Here is a 20171-nt window from a genome sequence, read left to right on the forward strand (position 1 = left end):
ATAAGAAAAAAAAATGAAGAACACCTTCAGCTTTGAAATACTGTTACTTACAGGACGACAATGGAGAAACAGACATAGAGAAGAGACTTATGGACATGGGGAGAGGGGAGGAGAGGGTGAGATGTATGGGAGAGTAACATGGAAACTTACATTACCGTATGTAAAATAGATAGCCAACGGGAACTTGCTGTATGGCTCAGGAAACTCAAACAGGGGCTCTGCATCAACGTAGAGGGGTGGGGTGGGGAGGGAGCTGGGAGCGAGCTTCAAAGGGGAGAGGATATATATATACCTATGGCTGATTCATGCTGAGGTTTGACAGAAAACAGAAAAATTCTGTAAAGCAATTATCCTTCAATAAAAAATAAATGTATTTAAAAAACTAATTTTGTAGTATTTTGTAGTGGATTTTATTTTTATTTATTTTCATTTATTTTATAAATGAAAACATCAATTTTTCTTCACTGCACATGAGCAATTATTTTTTTCTTACTTAAATAGTATTTAAATACTAATTAATGTATATGTTTTTCCAGAAAGAACACATACACATTAACAGAAAGATTAAACTGTAAATCTTCCATATTCTCACCACTCTTAATATTTTGTATGTATGCTAAAAGACTTTTATCTAAGCATAAACATGTTAGAAATATTTTTACAAAATCTGATCTGTGGTCTAGATCAGATAGATCACATCTGATCAGTGGTCTACTTTTTCACTGAAGACAGTATTTAAAACATCTTTACTTCTCAAATATATACACATATATGTTTATATGGTAATGATCACATAGTATTCTAAAAAAATAGCAAAATTTAACCAAATTCCCATTTTTTTGCTACTGTAAATATTGTTGTGTTGAACATCCATGGATATACACTTTGCCTCATTTCTTTTTCCTTAAGAAATTTCCTAGGACTGAGACCCCTGAATTTAAGAGTAAACTTCTTTTTAGGGATTTTTATACATAAAATACATTATACATTTTATACATAAAATTATCCTCTAGTAAATTGTATTTGTGAATTGTATGTAAATTGTATGTAAATTGTAAATTTACATACCTCAAACAGTAAGAATTCATTTTCCCGCATTCTGTTTACTTTTTGTCTTTCATGCTGTGCTGTGCTCTGCTTAAGTTGCTTTAGTCGTTCCAACTCTTTGCAACCCAATGGACTACAGCCCGCCTGGCTCCTCTGTCCATGGGATTTTCCAAGAAAGAATACTGGAGTGGGTGGCCATTCCCTTCTCCAGGGGATCTTCCCCACCCAGGGATCGAACCCACACCACTTATGTCTCCTGTGTAGGTAGGCGGGTTCTTTACCACTAACTCCACCTGGGAAGCTCTTGTCTTTCATAGGTACATCCTATTACTGGTAATTTAGCATTCTTTGATAAACAATAGGATCTGTTCTTGTTGTGTATTTTTCTTGGAGATTTGTGTGTTTTCCATAGAAAACTTTCTGTTTCCTTTGTCCATTTTTCCTTTGGGACTGTCTCTGGACTCTCTTGCATAGGCATAACTGCTGCCACCTTAAACATGACAGATGGATAAAGTGATGGGTGAAGGGGTGAAGAGGCAGAGAGTCACCATGGAAGGTTTGGAGCTAAAAGATAGGCCCCTGTGCTCCCCAAAACTTCATTCTGTGCTCTTACCCCCTGGGTAACCCGCATCAGAACACAGAGAGGGGATACACAAAGACTGCCCCTAAAAATGTGGGGGAAATGGAAGCAGTTTTCCAGGTGTCCAGTGGAAGCTTGGCTGTCACAGCAGAGTCGGGGCACTGGAAGGCCCAGAGCAGTTCAGGAGCCATCTTTGAGAAAAAGTGAGCAGGAGAAACAATGCGTGATGGCATGGGATTGGGTGTCTCCAAAGTATCCAGCTGCATCACTGAGACCTACTATACATTTCTGCTTTCGTCTTCTGATAACTGTTTACTGAGCATTTCCTTTGAGCCAGGGACTACCCTTGCCAAAATAGATAAATGTCCAACAGAAATATCATTACTTATGTAACTATTTGGTCTTTATTTCTTCAAAAACATTCCATTTTCAGCATTAAGCAGACTGGGAGTATTTCGTTTGAAATAGGACCCATAATCAGAACAGTAAATGAAATAGGATCTGAAATGGATGGAGAGGGACCCCTTCTCCAAAGGGTATGTTGTTTGTATAAAACCAGGTGATTAGACAGGACCTGGAGATGCCAGGAGGATTTGCAACAATGCCTTCAATGGTTTCCTTGGAGCCAGGGGAAGTGATATTACCCTTAGTGTAGGACTGGTTGCTCAGTCGTGTCTGACTCTTTGTGACCCCATGGAAGGTAGCTCGCCAGGTTTCTCTGTCCATGGCATCCTCCAAGCAAGAATTACTGGAGTGGGTTGCCATTCCCAGCCAACTTGCCGGAGGGGAATATGTTTTTACAAAAGGCAAACTTATCAAGAGTTTGTGCCAAGTAGTGATAGAAATAGTATTAGCAGTGGTAGTGGAACATCTATTGGTTTTTACAGTCACGTGTATTATAAATTTTTAATGTGAAAATCTCCAGACTACTGACATGAGAGAGATGGAAACTTGTGGATATTCCCTGTGGCAACTGTTCAGAAATTCAGTGTGGCTGACTCAGATTTCAAAAACAGTATAGTTCAGCCCCTCTTTCTTGCCTGCCCCCAAATACCTGGTGCAATCAAAACAATACTTCAAAACAATACTTCAATGGAGTATCTCAAAGGTATGGAGTAGTACAGTAAAGAAGCCCCACATTTCATGTGTCTCTGTGTTTATAAGGCAGGTTTCACATTTCACCCTGGGCTTATCACTTGCCAGGCCAGTTTTTCCTTTCTGTGTGTTTATTCTATAGGAATGTGTGTGTGTGCTGTTGGCCGTTTCTGACTGTTTGTGACTCTGTGGACTGTAACCAGCCAGGCTCCTCTACCCATGGGATGTTTTTAAGCAAGAATACTGGAGTTGGTTGCCATTTCCTCCTCCATGGGGGTCTTCCAGTCCCAGGGATTGAACCCACATTGCCTGCGTTAGCAGGTGGATTCTTTACCATGGAGCCACCAGGGCCAGCGGCCACATACCACAGCAAGCACCTTCCAGGCCAGGAGGTGGGGGTGGGGAACAGATTTTGCAGTATCTCTAGCCATCTTCCAAATAAATAATTGCCTTTCAGGAACACAGACCTTTGTTTCAGCAGTTCAGGAGAATTCATTCTCAGTAGAGAAAACTCATTTGCGGGTGACAGTGATTCAAGCTGCTAACTTCACAGAGAATATTGCAGGAGCCAAATTCTTTCTCAGTTATGGAGGTCAGAGGTGAGGCAACTGAGCTTACAGGGCAAAGCTCTTTTATGGATTCCCTTGGCTTCCTGCTTTCTTCTTTACCGCTGATTAACACGCAATGGCCATTTCTTTAAAAAAGAAAAAGTCAATTCCTCAGTTTAATTAACTTCCCTAAGGTAGTATTCACCACCGCCTGCCAGAATCTGGATGCCTAATTTGAGACTTCATAATACTTGATTTCAGTTCAGGTAAATCATTGCTGTAGTTCTCTAAATATTGTCTCAGGGCTGTGGGGTCAGGATCAGGCTTGGATTTAACCTTTGGTGAGTTCATGTAAGCACTCCTTTGTCGGTGACTTTTGGAGAGCCTGAAATGTTTTGCCTTGGTTTGACATTTTGCCTCGATTTCATGGTCAAAGCTTTAGTATCAGTCTTCCTTCCCTCTCCAGCACATTTGCTGCCAGCGTGGGTTTTGTTGTTGCTCATTTTAACACACTGTGGGGTACTTCTTCTTGCCTCACTCTTTGAACACCAATAAACAAATGTATATTGAGAATCCAGGGAGCATGGTTTGCTTTATACATTTACTGAGGAGCTGTGGATTTAGACAATCATATACATTTTTATTCTTTTATTATAGCTCTTCTGTGCTATATGGTAGAGGCAATAAACTATAATGGCTTGGTGCATGAATGCTACTTCAAATTGCCTGGGTTCAAATATAGCTCTGACATCTCACAGGTGTGTGATCCTGGGAAAGTTAATTGACTGCTCTGTGCCTCAGTTTCCCCATATATAAAGTAGGAATAATGACAGGATCTACCTTGGGGTTGTTAAGTAGTAGCTTAGCTAACAAATATAAAGCAGTTAGAATAGCGCCCTGGCTTATAGTATATCTTCATAGTCCTCCTCATAGTGAGCATTTTTAAAGACTATCACTACTGAAAGATCAGTATTTCATTGAGAAAGGAGATTGTAAATTGCCTACAACTAATTGTCCTGTCAACTATGGTTCATCTATTACTTGTTTTGTGCAAGGCACGATGTGAGTGATGAAGCCACAGAGGTGAATCCTACATAAACTCTGCCCTCAAGGTGACTGGGAACTTTGCACATACATCACGATTGTGTGATGAGTCGCTGTGTGAAATCCCTCCACTGCGCCAGCTAGGCTGGGACCAGTCAGGAACTGGTGCATCTGTGAAGGGTCACAGGGCTCTGATATCCAACTTGCTATTTCCTTTAAGGCTTCTAAATTACCTCACCTTTGTTGGTGATATCTGCTCTTAGGGGGAAAAAAAAGCCTGGGGCATAAGAAAAGAAACAATGCCTACTGACCTTTAAAAGGTGTTATTGTATGTCACAGATTCTAAGGCGAGCATTTTCTTTTAACCTTTTTGTGCCTCTGAAGTTGATGCAGCTAGAAAGCTTTGCCATTGCTGTCTTGTGAGCAAACGTGGTCAGAAGAGCTCAGCTGTCACTTCAATTGACTTATGTACATTGTCAGTACCATAAGACATGAAACTTATCATTGTTCAAATGTCTTCCAATAGATTACAGGATGATTTAGATTAAAACTTACTGTACAAATGGAAAGGCACAGAGTACTGTAATATATGATTTTTAAAAATTGTACCTAGAGAGAACAAAAGAGAGCTTTCATTGAATACAAAACAAATTCTAAGTGCTAGCAAAGCATGGGCCACGGCTTAGTTAGCAACATTCTCTGTTTGGCCTTGGAGTACAAAATGAAGCAGGTCAAAGGCTAACAATTTTGCAAAGAGAACACACTGGTCATAGCAAACACCTTCTTCCCACAACACAAGAGAAGACTCTACACACGGACATCACCAGATGGTCAATACCAAAATCAGATTGATTATATTCTTTTCAGCCGAAGATGGAGAAACTCTATACAGTCAGCAAAACCAAGACCGGGAGCTAACTGTGGCTCAGATCACGAACTCCTTACTGTAAAATTCAGACTTAATTGAAGAAAGTAGGGAAAACCACTAGACCATTCAGGTATTACCTAAATCAAATCCTTTACAATTATACAGTGAAAGTGATAAATAGATTCAAGGGATTAGGTCTGATAGAGTGTCTGAAGAACTATGGACAGAGGTTCGTGACATTGTACAGGAGGCAGGGATCAAGACCATCCCCAGGAAAAAGAAATGCAAAAGGGCAAAATGGTTGTCTGAGAAGGCCTTACAAATAACTGAGAAAAGAAGAGAAGCTAAAGGCAAAGGAGAAAAGGAAAGATATACCCATTTCAATGCAGAGTTCCAACGAATAGCAAGGAGAGATAAGAAAGCCTTCCTCAGTGATCAATGAAAGAAATAGAGGAAAACAATAGAATGGGAAAAACTAGAGATCTCTTCAAGAAAATCAGAGGTATCAAGGGAACGTTTCATGCAAAAATTGGGCTCAATAAAGGACAGAAATGGTATGGACCTAACAGAAGTAGAAAATATTAAGAGAAGAGGTGGTAAGGATACACAGAAGAACTATACAAAAAAGATCTTCATGACCCAGATAATCACAATGGTGTGATCACTCACCTAGAGCCAGACATCCTGGAATGTGAAGTCAAGTGGGCCTTAGGAAGCATCACTAAGAACAAAGTTAGTAGAGGTGATGGAATTCCAGTTGAGCTATTTCAAATCCTAAAAGATGATGCTGTGAAAGTGCTGCACTCAATGTGCCAGCAAATTTGGAAAATTCAGCAGTGGCTACAGGACCGGAAAAGATCAGTGTTCATTCCAATACCAAAGAAAGGCAATGCCAAAGAATATTCATACTACTGCACAATTGCACTCATCTCACACACTAGCAAAGTAATGCTCAAAAATCTCCAAGCCAGGCTTCAACAGAGAACTTCCAGATATTCAAGCTGGTTTTAGAAAAGGCAGAGGAACCAGAGATCAAATTGCCAACATCCATTGGATCATTGAAAAAGCAAGAGAGTTGCAGAAAAACATATATATCTGCTTTATTGACTGTGCCAAAGCCGTTGACTGTGTGGGTCACAATAAACTGTGGAAAATTCTTCAAGAAATGGGAATACCAGACCACCTTACCTGCCTCCTGAGAAATCTGTATGCAGGTCAAGAAGCAACAGTTAGAACTGGACATGGAACAACACAAGACTGGTTACAAATAGCAAAGGAGTACGTCAAGGCTGTATATTGTCACCCTGCTTATTTAACCTATATGCAGAGTACATCATGCAAAACATCAGGCTGGATGAAGCACAAGCTGGAATCAAGATTGCCAGGAGAAATATCAATAACCTCAGATATGCAGATGACACCACCCTTATGGCAGAAAGCGAAGAAGAACTAAAGAGTCTCTTGATGAAAGTGAAAGAGGAGAGTGAAACAGTTGGCTTAAAATTTAGCATTCAAAAAACTAACATCATGACATCCAGTCCCATCACTTCATGGCAAATAGATGGGGAAACAATGGAAACAGTGAAAGATTTTATTTTGGGGGGGTTCCAAAATGACTGCAGATGGTGACTGCAGCCATGAAATAAAAAGATGCTTGCTCCTTGGAAGAAAAGCTATGACCAAGCTAGACAGCATATTTAGAAACAGAGACATTACTTTGCCAGCGAAGGTCTGTCTAGTCAAAGCTATGGTTTTTCCAGTAGTCATGTGTGGATGTGAGAGTTGGACTATAAAGAAAGCTGAGCGCTGAAGAATTGATGCTTTTGAACTGTGGTGTTGGAGAAGACTCTTTAGAGTCCCTTGGACTGCAAGGAGATCAGTCCTGGGTGTTCATTGGAAGGACTGATGTTGAAGCTGAAACTCGAATACTTTGACCACCTGATGCAAAGAGCTGACTCATTTGAAAAGACCCTAATGCTGGGAAAGATTGAAGGCAGGAGGAGAAGGAGATAACTGAAGATGAGATGGTAGGATGGCATCACCAGCTCGATGGACATGAGTTTGAGTAAGCTCCAGGAGTTGGTGATTAAGCTCCAGGAGTTGGTTATATACAGGGAAGCCTAGCGTGTTGCAGTCCATGGGGTCACAAAGAGTCGGACACAACTGAGCGACTGAACTGAACTGATTCTGTTCTTCATGATACATAATATAACAGTTCATTTTACATTTAAAAACTTCTTAGATTTCATGAAATATTCAAAGCCCTAGAAATAATTAGAAGCTCCTAAGATAGTTACGTTGAAAATTTCCCCAATGTTCCAAATTTTCAGTTTGAGGCAGAACCAAATTCCACCTAAATTCCTATTTCATTAATTTTCAAACTCATCTCATTTTTTAAACCTAAAAGCATTATTTTGAAATAAAACATACACTATTGTTATAAATATAAAATGAAGGTTTTGATTGCTAGTCAAATGATTAAATATGACTTACAATAAATTTATAAACATGAAAATGAAAAAACGCATTTGACTTTATCACTTAAATTCATCTTAAAATAGAATGAAGATCCCTTGAGGGAAACCCCACATTTATATGTGATTTTATCTGCTCAGATTTGTTACTTCCTCACAGCCACTAAGTTATTTCCAGACTTCATTTGTATCTACTTTTAAGAAATCCATGCTGAAAAATCCTGCCCAATCTGAACTCACAGAGAGCAGCTGCCAATTTAGAGTTTGACTCCTCAGTACCCATAACTCCTTTTTTTATTATTATTATCAAGGATGGAAAGTCAATGCCCTACTTTGGCTGTAATGACTGACTCTCTAAGGTTGCCTGACACTTTGCTATAAACCCTTACCATTGTTTTAACACAATGATTTTGGAACTTTTGAGCAGAGGTCTAATTTTAGCCTAGGGACATCATTTTCAAGATTGGTACTTGTTCTTCCATTTACTTCCATTTTGTAAACCTAGTCATACATCTTCTTCGACTCAATAGAGCATCACTTTCACATATGGGCAGGATTCTTGTGTCAACAAGATGAGGAAATTCTGTTTATCAGCAAGTGACACTTTCCCCACTTTGTGCATCCTACTAATTATGGCTGTTAAGTTTTCAGCATCCTATCACAAAGAGCAGCTCATTAACCTTAATTATTTTTGAAAATCACTGGCTCTAATACACTGAAGCTGGCAGGTGCCAGAGGGTTAGGGTTGCAGAAATTAATTAACAAAGAATGAAAGCTCTTATTAGCTGTAATGTTTTTGCTATCTTCCTTTTTCCCCCCCATTTAACCAGTTTAGAGTGGAGCTAAGACCTTCAGTCTGGATGGAGAGAGAAGTTAGAAACTGAATGTTCAAGACCCAAGAAACCCAAGTGTCAGCCCTCACCTAGGAATGGAGCACTTGGCTTGTTTTCCAAACAGTTTATCACTATCAGGTCACATTTAGAGAACTCACAGGTCAGTTGGATCCCAAACCACCTTTAGCTGATGTCAATGTTTAGTTGTTTCCAAATAGAAGCTAACTGTTAAAAGCATGCCTGGGATCCCTCTGCACAGCGGCCTGTTAGTGCCAGATTTCAGTGACCTATGGAAGTTCTCTGCTCTGTGAAGATGTGGATCTTTGCTGTTATTTTTTAAACAGCAAACTTGTTAGAATCAATTGTGGAAGATTCCTCTATTAAATCTATGTCTGGTCTAATTTCTCTCTTTAAAGTAACTTCCTGATGTGGTAGAGTGGCACTCTCCAACACTACTAAAGGCCGTGTAAATTGGCACAGTCTTTCTTTCTTTGGTACAATCTTTCTTGAAAGCAAGATAGCCAAAGGCATAAGATGCCATCAAATGTACATGCAGTATGACCAAGATTCCCACAAATATTTTGTCCAAGGAAATAATAAGAAATGTGGGCAAAGACTTATCAACAAAGAAGTTCATTACAGCGTTAATTATAGCTGTGAAGTATTAGAAAAACCCAGCCATCCCAGCCACCTGAACATTATACATCCAGCAGAAGTGATACCATAGAATATATGACACTGGAAAATGTTTCCCTTATGTTGTGATGTTAAAGAACTGTCATAGAACTATACAGTGTTCTTCTAATTTTTTAAGCACTTACGAGGGAAAGAACTACCATGGTATTTTAATTTTCATCTCTGTATGTTTCTATATTTTTCAAACTTTCTACATTGAACAGCTATCACTCTGTTTCTTCAGAGAAGAAAGATTCAGTTCAGTCGCTCAGTCGTGTCCGACTCTTTGCAGCCCCATGAACTACAGCACGCCAGGCCTACCTATCCATCACTGACTCCTGGAGTTTACCCAAACTCATGTCCATTGAGTCGGTGATGCCATCTAACCATCTCATCCTGTCATCCCCTTCTCCTCCTACCTTCAATCTTTCCCAGCATCAGGGTCTTTTCAAATGAGTCAGCTCTTAGCATCAGGTAACCAAAAGATTGGAGTTTCAGCCTCAACATCAGTCCTTCCAGTGAACACCCAGGACTGATTTCCTTTAGGATGAACTGGTTGATCTCCTTGCAGTCCAAGGGACTCTCAAGAGTCTTCTCCAACACCACAGTTCAAAAGCATCAAATAAAAGAAAGCAAGTCACCTCCTTGAGGCACAGCACAACTGTTGAAATTCAAAGTTTATCACAAAGTCAAATCCTTATTCTTCCTGAAGTTTCAGGAGGAAGGAAACTATGGCCATGTTCTTGGCACTGTGCTGGGACATTTTGCATATTATCCCACTTAATCATCACAATAGTCTTGAGAGGTAAACACTATTATCTTTTTTCTTAGGGGTGAGGATGCAAAGTCTGAGAGAACTTAAGAAGCTTAACTTATTTCAGATAGCTGACAGTCAGAATTCAGAGTCAGGTCTCATTCATTTTCATTCATTGATTTATTCATACATACATGTGTGTGTTTGTATATATATATAAACACATCTATAAAAATATGTATATATAAACATATAAAAACACTTTACCAGCTGAGCCACCAGGGAAGCCCAAGAATACTGGAGTGGGTAGCCTATCCATTCTCCAGGGTATCTTCCCAACCCAGGAATCGAACCAGGGTCTCCTGCATTGCAGGCAGATTCTTTACCAACTGAGCTATCAGAGAAGCCCATATAAGAACATATGTGTGTATATATATATATATATATATGTGTGTGTGTGTGTGTGTGTGTATATATATACATATATATATATATAAACATATATGTAATTGTGAGGATGGCTAAAATAGTCTGGCATATGAAAAAATAGAGAATCATATAACAAACATAGAGAATAACTTAAAATATCCATATATTCACTTTCCAGCTTAAGAAGTTAAATATTTCAGATAAGGGAAAGGATGCCTATGTACTTGTCCCCCATTCCATTCTGTTCTCTTCCATCTAGAGGGAACCATTATCTTAAACAAGGAGTTTATCATTCCCATGCACGTTATTGTTCCTTTGCTACATATCTGTATATCCATAAACTATGCTGAATCAGTCATTGTGCAGTCAGGAAAACAGAAACCACTCTATGTATTAGACACAAGGGAGATTTAATACTGAGAATTGGTTATAGAAGCACAGGAAGGGCTGAAGAGGCAAACAGGATGAGGAAGCTATGACCAGTTTTATCAATTCGCCCTTCCAAGTCAATTCTGTACCTTTCTTTGAGCTCAGAAAGCTGAACTGTACAGACTGCCCCACTGGATTCTTTTCACCTCTGATTTCCGGTTGGTTTTAGCAGGTGGAATGTGCTGGCAGGTAGTAGGGCAGAAGAGGAAAATGACCTCAGTATATTTGCTTACTTGGTTTTTTCCCTGTAGGGGTGCTACAAGTTGGCACTACTGCTGCTATTATAGCCACTGATGTGACTGAAATGCTTATTTTCAGTCACCTCTTATCACTGCTGCGGCCACCAGGGCTGGAAGCACTGCCAGGAATGGAAAGGAAAACAGCATCTCCGTTCAGTTTTCTAATCTCCTGCACAACCTAACTAGGAGCCAGTATATAAGGGAACTTGCGACATATATTAATAGTTCACACGTTTCCAGTCCTTTGCAATACATATGGGTGCATAGAAGAACTGGGATGGGGTTGAGACTCAATAGCATAAGCGCACAATATTGTTTCAATCTTAAAAACTTTGTATAGATAGTGACCTGCTGTACATATCCTTGCTTTTTTGTTTAACTTGATACTTTTGAGGTGTATCTATATTAATACATATGGCTCTGCTTTATTCATTTTAACTGCAGTATTGCATTCTATAATGGTATTTCTGTAAGCAAATAATTGAAGATAGAAACATAGCATTGATAAAAAGAGATATAAAGATAATATGGCTAACAACCATTGTGTGCTAAGTCGCCTCAGTCATGTCCAACTCTTTGTGACCCCATGGACTGTAGCCCACCAGGCTCCCCTGTCCATGGGATTCTCCAGGCAAGAATGCTGGAGTGGGTTGCCATGCCCTCCTCCACGGCATCTTCCTAACCCAGGCATTGAATTTACATCTCCTGCAGCTCCTGCAATGCAGGCAGATTTTTTACTGTCTGAACCAATTAGATGAAAGGAAAATATTTCCAAAAGTTGTTGCTTCCTTCATTCAACACAGATTCATTGAGATTCCACCATGTCCCAGGCATTGAAAAAAATGTCCCAGGCTTGACAAAAAGAACAGGAAACCAAATTTGACCTGTTCCCTGCTCTCTACTTGTTGACACATACACAATTAGATAAACAATTTGCATCAGGGTAATAAGCCCTATGATAGAATTATGACTCGTGTGCTATAGATGCACAGAGCTTGATAAATAGAGAAATAACTATAGAGCAATTTCAGTTATAGGAATAGATTTTTAATTTCTAAATAAATAAAATACAAATGGAATACAGTAGTGTGGTGAAAAATAATACAATGCCGAAAACTACTTATTTAAAGAATGTAAAATGTTTCAACATTTAAAAAAAACTATAAGCATAACAAGTTAAATGAGAAAAGGCATGGATTAAGTGGAATTATATCCAAAGGCATTTGATATAAGCCGACATTCAGCAGCTTTTTCTAATAAAAACTTGAAGTAAAGCAGGCTTATGAGGATTCTATCTTAACGTTATAAAGATTAGTTAGCAAAAACTGAAAGCAAACATCATGTTAAGTAATAAATTGTTAAGTACATTTCTATTTAAACCAGGAGTAAGATACCACTAGTAATCACTTCTTTTTTGGACATGTTAAATAGTACAGCAAGTTTGTTGGTTTTTTAATCATTTTTTATTGAGGTGTGGTTAATTTACAACATTGTGTTAGGTCAAGTGTATAGCAAAGTGACTCTATCTAATATATATGTGTGTGTGTATATACACATATATATGTGTGTGTGTATATACACATATATATGTGTGTGTGTATATACACACATATTCTTTTTCAGATTATTTTCCATCATAGTTTATTATAAGATATTGAATATAGTTTGCTATACAGTAGGTTCTTGTTTATCTGTTTCAAATTTCTATGTCCATGTGTCTTTCTATTTCATAAATAAGTTCATTTATATCATTTTTAGATTCCACATATAAGCAATAACATATGATGTTTGTCTTTCTCTGTCTGACTCACTTCACTCGGTATGATAATATCTAGGTCCATCCATGGTGCTGCAAGTGGCATTATTTCATTACTTTTTGTAGTTAAGCAGTATTCTTTGCATGTACATATGCCACATCTTCATCCATTCTTCTACTTATGGCCATTAGGTTGCTTCCATGTCTTAGCTATTGTGAAGAGGGATGCTATAAACATTGTGAAGAGGAATGCTATAAACATTGGGACGCATTCTGAATCAGAGTTTTCTCCAGGAGTGGAATTGCTGGGTCATATGGCAACTTTATTTTTATTGTTTTAAGGAACCTCCCTACTGTTCTCCATAGTAGCTGTACCAATTTACATTCCCACAAACAGTGTAGGAGTGTCCCCTTTTCTCCATACCCTCTCTGCTGCTAAGTCACTTCAGTCGTGTCCAACTCCGTGCGACCCCATAGACGGCAGCCCACCAGGCTCCCCCGTCCCTGGGATTCTCCAGGCAAGAACACTGGAGTGGGTTGCCATTTCCTTCTCCAATGCATGAAAGTGAAAAGTGAAAGTGAAGTCGCTCAGTCGTGTCTGACTCTTAGCGACCCCATGGACTGCAGCCTACCAGGCTCCTCCATCCATGGAATTTTCCAGGCAAAAGTACTGGAGTAGGGTGCCATTGCCTTCTCCGATACCCTCTCTAGTGTTTATTATTTGTAGACTTTTTAATGATGACCATTCTGACTGGTGTGAGGTCATACCCCATTGTAGTTTGATTTGCATTTCTCTAATGATTAATGATGTTGAGTACCTTTTCATGTATCTGTTGGCAAGTAAGGCAGATATCAGGAGGTCAATATTGTTCTTATTGAACTAATTACTGGCCCTACCAGCACCTTTCATCTTCAAAGAGCCCACAAGTAATAATTAACCAAAGGACTCATTCCCTAAAATTAGACACCCATAAAATTGCTAGAAGGACTCAGATGGAGGAGACAGTGGAAAGAAGTAACCTGGGAAAGCTTTAAGAGAATTCTTTTATCTGTTAAAACACACACACACATACATAGGCAGGTTATCTCAAGTAATAGAGGTATTAGTTTAAAAGACTTGTGGTGATAAAAAGATGATAAAATATGAAAGAAATACAAGAGCTTTAGTACATTTTGGGCCTTATTATTGAAATTGTTTGCTGGGAAGATCACACCCAGCTCTAAAGGTTCTTCTTTGACAAAGGTGCAAAGACAATTCGATGGAGAAAGGATTCTCTTTTTAACACATGGTTCTGGGACAATTGAATGTTCCTAAGCAAAAGAAATGAGCCTCAACACACACGTCATACAAAAATTAACTTACAATGCATCATCGACCTAACTATAAGGTGGAAAACTATAAAACTTCAAAAAGAAAACAGGAGAAAATCTATGTGACCTTTCATTTCCATGTTGAAAGCAAAATCTGTGAAAAAATAAATGATAAATTGGACTTTGTAAAATTAAAAATATTTGCTTTTTTTTTTTTTACAGACAACTGTTAAGAGAATGAAAAGACAGGTCAAATCTGGGTGTAAGTTACATATTTTGTAAGGTTTCAAATCCAAAAGACATAAAGAACACTTAAGCTCAATGATATGAAAATAAATAACCCAATGTAAAAATGGACAAAATATCTGAACACTTTGACAAGAAAGAGATATGGGTGGCATATAAGTATTTGAAAAGATGTTCAGTTGCATTTGTCATTAGAGAAATGCTAGTGAAAACCACAATCAGATACCACAACATACCTAATAGAATGCTTAAAATTCAAAAGTGGACAATACCAAATGCTGGTGTGAATGCAGAGCAATAGGAATGCACATTCACTGCTGGTGGGAATACAGACATTTTGGAAAACAATTTGGCAGTTTCTTATAAAGTCAAACAAAAATTTACCATGCAACCCAGTTAAATCTATTCATAGGTATTTCCTCAAGCGAATTAAAAATTTGTATTCACACAAAACCTATGCATATTCAATCTATGAGTGTTCATAGCAGCTTTTTGATACTCACCAAAATCTGGAACCAACCAAAATGTTTCTTGATAGGTAAATGGAAAAAACAAATGATGATACATCCATACAATGAAATGCTATTCTGTAATTAAAAGGAGTGGGCTACTGAGTCACGTAACATGCATGAATATTAAATGAGTTTTTCAAAAATAAAATAAATAAATAAATGAGTTTTTCTTTTAAAAAAATATATTTTTATGTATTTATTTGGCTGCACCAAGTCTTTCTTACTTGTGGCATGTGGGGTCTTTAGCTGCATCATACAAGCTCTCAGTTACGGCATGCAGACTCATACTTATGGCATGCGTACGTGGTAAGTCGCTTCAGTTGTGTCCAACTCTTTGCAAGACTATAGACTGTAGCCTGCAAGGCTCCTCTGTCCAAGGGATTCTCCAGGCAAGAATACTGAAGTGGGTCGCCATGCCCTCCTCCAGGGGATCTTCCTGACCCAAGGATCGAACCTACTTGTCTTATGTTTCCTGCATTGGTAGGTGGGTTCTTTACCACTAAAATGCATTTTACTAAATGCATTTACCACTAAAATGCATTTTTCTAAGTGAATAAAACTAGACCCAACAGTCTACACATTGTGTAATTTCATTCATATGACATTCTGGGAAGGACAAAACTATAAGGATGGAAAACATGGTTGCCAAGAGGGAATGGCTTATCACAAAGGGGCCATGTAAGGGAAGTTTTAAAGTGATAGAAGTGTTCTGTATGGTAGTAAGGGGTTGGACACATGCATTTTTTAAAAATTCATAGAAATACACATCACAAAGAACAAATTATACTGTGTGCAAATGAAAAGAAAATCATGATGGATCCAGGATCCCAGCCTAGAACTAATGAATCTAACTGTATTGCACAGGTGAAGATTACCATATATCTTCACTTTGTTGAAGGGGGCCAGGGGGCAGAGGAGCTGACCAAAGTAACTTTGGGAAATGGTGTTTTGACTGGAAACTGTAAAGCAAAAGATAAAAAACTGTATGTAAATACAGTACTCTAGTTGATAAACAGCTTCTCACAGGAGTTCATGTTAACAATTATGAATCTACCTTGTGTATGTACTAAAGTTGAAAAAATGAGTAAAGCATAAATAAATGATAGGTAATAGAAGATGGGTTTCTCACTGTCAGAGGCAGAAGTGACAAATAAACATAGGGAAAATGCCGGACTGAATCCTATAGTGCTCAATTAGAATTGGAGACAGTATGAACTTATATTTAGTTTAATATACACAGATAGAGAAATATTATAAATATGTGTATATACTTAGTATATAGTAACATGTTTTCTGGCTCTGTCTGCTGAGGAGATCAAAGGGTGGTGACACTTCAATAGCAACAGCATACCCAGCACCAACATCTTAGCTTCTAAATACCATTTTCCACGTAAAGGTATCAGAGCTCCTTGGAGGAACGGCTAAGTCTAGGACTGAAACAGGAAAAATACAAGATAAGCCTGGAGCATTTTGTAGCCATCAAGTACAGAAATGCTCAAATAACAAAAGAATGGCTGCACAACAATGTGAATGTACTTGATACCACTAAGCTTTACACTTAGAAATGCTTAAGATGGTAAATTTTAGGTTATTTGTATTTTAACACACACACAAAAGCCTGTCAAAGGGATGCAGAGACCAACCCAAAAGCGATCCCAATTAGCAAAGCTGAAACAAATTGAACAACAAAATATACAATTTTGCTTTCCTACCAGCATTGAATAACATGGTATTGGATTACAGTCAAAGAATATAATAAAATATACATGAGCCTAATCATTTTATATAAGTAAAATGATTAAATAAATAAATAGGAGAGAAAAGTCAAAATTTCTTACAGAAGAATTCCAGACTATTTCTGTATATTCCTCCACCTAGGAAGTGGAACTTAAGGGTAAGCTAGACTTAGTAACTTGCTCCCAGGGGAAAGGGAAAAATAGTAACTTCACTATTAAGGCAGATAGCATCTTAACAAAGGGATCAAAGTTAACATTACCAGTAATGTCATGCTAGAGTGAATGATGCAATGATGTAATGCTATGACGTAATTAAAAGGGCACTTCACCTCTTGGTCTTGCTCCCCAAATTCCATAAACCAAGTCTAATCATGAAAAGAACATTGTTGTTCAGTTGCTAAGTTGTGTGAGACTCTTTGAGACCCCATGGACTACAGCACTTCAGGTTCCATGTCTTCCACTGTCTCCTGGAGTTTGCTCAAGAAAACATTAGAGACACCAAATGCATATATATTTTGCAAAGTACCTGACTAATACTCTTCTTTTTTTTTTTTTTTTGCTGCACTGGGTCTTAGTTGTGGCATGTGGACTATCATCTTTACTTCAGCATGAAGAATCTTTAGTTGTGGCACTCGGAGTCTCAGTTGCAGCGCATGGGATCTAGTTTCCTGACAAGGGATCAAACTTGGGCCCCCTGCATTGAGAGTGTGGAGTCTTAGCCACTGGACCACTGGGAGGTCCCTGACCAGTGTTCTTTGAAACTGTCAAAGGCAAAGACCTCATAGAATTTACATTCTAATATGCAAACAAGCATACATTGAGAGAAGGTCTCTGCTTATATTTCTCAGCTCCCAGTGCCCAAAGAGAAAATCTATTGACCAAGCTAGTCACTATCAACTGTTGTTTGTTTTTTGGGGGTAGGGAGGTAGGTGGGTGGAGGCAGAGCTTTTCTTAATAGCCACCCCACAGGTTATTGGTTAGTGCAGGTGTTGGTTGCTGATAAGTCAGGGGGTCCCCTCTACTCCAGTTAGCTATGACTGGGGTTCTAAGGCATATAACATGACCCCTCCTGAGGTCTGCTCCCTCAGCAAAACAATCCAGTTCAGGAAAGGGTTATAGATGAAGGAGGCTCTGCTATTTGACTATGCAGAGTGGTTGCCCTCCAAATGCCCTAGGAGCCAAACTTTCCCAGAGTAGTCTGGAGGCAAAAAATAATAGGCTGTACTAGCCAATATGTTACAAATAACCCTTCTATCATGAACTACTTATTTATGGAAACTCAGAATTAATGAAACCCAGAATAGACACACAAAATTGCATCTCAGATGCTTTTTCTTCCAGAAAAATAGATTTCATCTTATTTGATTTCTTTTAGTCTGTAGATATTTGCTTTTGTTGGGCTTTGTTTTTCTGTTGCCTGTGATGTTTCAAAATACCAACTTGCCTGCAGTAGATTCCTACTTCAACTGAGACTGATTTGGACAATAATCTCCCAAGCGTTCCCTTCCATCATGACATCAATTTATATTAGCTTTGGCAACATCCTTGGGATTTTATTCTTTGCCCTCTGAACATACTTCCCCAAGTAAAAGAGGAAAATGAATGGCACTAGGAAAATGGGAGCAATGGTTATCACATATTTTCAGGTCCAAATCGGGTGAGACTTGCACCTCACCCTCTACCACTTGCCACTAGAGAAATAACACAGGGTTTGATGAGGCACAAACAGGAACAACAGAGGTAACTTATTAACTGGTCCTGAAAAGGAATGGTTTGGAAACTCTTCCTCACACACATTCAAATCAACGAACATTACTACCGTGTTCCCAACACTCAAACAAGAACTGGGAATCTAAAAGGGAAAAATATGATCCTCAATCTGAGTGAATAGACTATAAATGGTGGAAGATAGCGTGGTGGTGGGGGTGTGATGATGCTACCAGAAATGAAGGGAGTAACTATTCCAGGAACTCAGGACAAGGAGAGAGTCATATTGAATTTAAGGGTAAATAAGTGACATTTGAGATGGGTCTTAAGGGATTAGTTGGAATTTTTTTGAAATAGTAAATGTGGAAAACAGCATCTCAGATGTATGGATGAGCTTGAGTAAAGTCAAGAAGGTAAAACACTAAATGGTCTGTATGGGAAATAGCAGATAGTCACTCATAGCGCTGAGACACATTATAGCTCTAAGGAAGGGGGAAGTTGCTCACGTGCTACCTTGGGTCTACAGCCAGGGCTCTGCAAACCATGGCATCATGCTGGACGTCTGGGAAACAAAAATTTTGACCATTGAACACAGCAATGACTTATGACCTCACCACGAAGAGGGTTATAATTGCCAAGCAGAACAAGAAAATAATCATCAAATCCAGTTCTTATACTTACTCCATTGTGTTAGTTTCATTAATTTGCTGAATTAGCTGACAAACACTCTGCTGAATATTAGGAACACAGAGCTGATTCCACTACCTTTCCCAGTTATTAGGAGCCTAATAACTGGAGATTTCATTTCTTTATGTATGTACTGGGTTTCCTAAAAACCTGGTATTGGTCTATTGACAGCAAAGAAAGAAATATTATTTTTGATTTTTTAATTTTAAATACTTTTGTTACAAAAGCAGTCCATGAGCATTTTAAAATGTAGAACCAGCCAAAACAAAAAGAAAACACCTCTGTCACTGCCCAGGGATCACTGCTGTTACCCTTGGTTGGTATCATGGCACATTTTTATATGCATATTATATATTAACATGTATTTTATTTACAAAAATGTTTTCATATTGTTTATAGGCATATTCTGTCTTATAACCTGATTTTTTCAGTCAATAATTTCCACTTTTCCATGACAGTAAATGCTTTTCTTTGAACAGTATTCCCATTTTCCCAATTAAGCCCAAAATGTCCTTTACAGAAGATTTCTCCAAATCAGCCCCCAACTCAACACCTTTCACTGCATCTCCTGGTTATTTCCTTCATAGTTCTTAACCCAGCATAAACCCTTTCTTTTTAAAAAAATTTTTTATTACTTTGTTTTGGCTGTGCTGGGTCTTCATTGCTGTGTGCAGGCTTTCTCTAGTTGCTGCGAACAGGGGCTACTCTAGTTGCAGTGCACAGGCTTATCATTCCAGTGGCTTCTCTTCTTGTGGAGCATGGGCTGTAGGTCATGGGGGCTTCGGTAGTTGTGGCACATGGCCTTAATTGCCGAAGGCATGTGGAATCTTCCTGGACCAGGGAAGGAACCCATGTCCCCTGCATTGGTAAGTGGATTTGTAACCACTGGACCGTCAGTGAAGTCTTAAACCCTTTCTTATTATTCTGACTTGATGAAATGAACTGGCTAACTGTTCTAAAGAATAGCCAGTTTCTTTTTTTTTTTTTTGCGTGCTTGCTTCCTTGTGAAGTCATTTTACTTGTTCTTCTATCCTCTGTATTCCTGTAAACAGAAAGAGGAAGCTCTAACTAAAGGCGTGAGAGGAGCAAGTAAACCTTTTGGGCTGGAATACTTCATGGGTACTTCACGTTGCTTCATATTAGAATACATTTGTTCTGATATCTGGTTCATCTTCCGTCGCTGATGCTCAAATTGGCCCAG

Source organism: Muntiacus reevesi, chromosome 3, assembly GCF_963930625.1.
Source record: "Muntiacus reevesi chromosome 3, mMunRee1.1, whole genome shotgun sequence".
Classification (NCBI taxonomy): Eukaryota; Metazoa; Chordata; class Mammalia; order Artiodactyla; family Cervidae; genus Muntiacus; species Muntiacus reevesi.